Below are 1353 nucleotides of genomic sequence, written 5' to 3' on the forward strand. Positions count from 1 at the left end.
AAGAAGTTTGCAGGAGTGACATAGCAGAGGTTGACGCAGTCGTGTGAATCGTGGAATGCTATGAAGAAGGTCTTTGTTCAGCAGTGGACTCAGGATGGCTGATTTGATATATATATATATATATATATATATATATATATGTGTGTGTGTGTGTGTGTGTGTGTGTGTGTGTGTGTGTGTGTGTGTGTGTGTGTGTGTGTGTGTGTGTGTGTGTGTGTGTTTACATATATGTATACATACATATGTATGAGGCCGGTAGATAGAGGTAGACATTTAAGGTAGATCAGAGTAGATCGAGAGGTAGATGGAGAATGAATGCTAATCCAGGGTCAGTTGTTTTGAATACTTATGAAAACAACGGCCGATGGCCGACAGGCGTCAAGGATAGCTGAGTCAGACTCGCGCCTTGTATATATTTAAAAGTGCTGAGTGTAGGTTGAATGCGGAGTGTCGCCTGGTGTGTAATATTGTTTTGATTGTTGTAACTGTGAGCGGACAAGCCATTTTTTTTTTACGACATAATGCTTACATTGTGACATAGTTTAGAAGAGTATAAGAGCCTCTCTAATTAGAGAAAAAGGTGGAGGAGGAGAAAAATCATTGGTGCAGAAAGGAAAGTCACGCCCTTAAGGTGTGGCACATGTTTGAGAAGTAAAAGACTATTGGATGAATGAAAGAGTGATGTCAGAACGAAGGTGGCTTGACGTTACGTAGAGAGTTCCAGGTGGGATTCTCGAGGTGTACTGATTTAGACCAACAAGCATCAGAACGACTACACCTATTTTATTCACCACTCAAGAAACTAATTTAGAACAAAGAGAATAGAAACGCTCTGAGAGGAGACGACGGGGGGTGACACATATACAAAAGACTTTTTCCCCCTTATAAGGGAGATAGTCAAAAAAACAAAGGCATAAAAAACACTCCCACCCATCCTATCGCTAACATACTTCCCTCCTGTCAACCCTGTTCCCTCCCTCTTAGCTTGGCAGATCCTGGATGACGGGTTATCCCTGCATCTCGCCCACTACTCTGGGTCAGAAGCTGTGTCGCATGACATCACATCCATAGTAAGGTCGCTTCATTGTATTGGCGACCCCTCCCTTCCTTCCCCTAATACAGAAAATGAGAAGACGGGTAGAAATCCCTTCGGGCTACGTCATTTTATTTCTCACACTTACTCCCTTACTACCCATCCCCCACCTACTCCCCCTCATGCATCTCAGCATCATCCATATACAACCATTTTCCATTCACCCCTATCTCCTGTCCTCTTCCGTCATTCCTCAACCGACATTCTCCTCTTTCCCAATGTCCCTTTTACCTCATCCATCCATCTCATCCGTGGTCGAC

Source organism: Oratosquilla oratoria, chromosome 4, assembly GCF_046742065.1.
Source record: "Oratosquilla oratoria isolate Oo_2021 chromosome 4, ASM4674206v1, whole genome shotgun sequence".
NCBI classification, from domain to species: Eukaryota; Metazoa; Arthropoda; class Malacostraca; order Stomatopoda; family Squillidae; genus Oratosquilla; species Oratosquilla oratoria.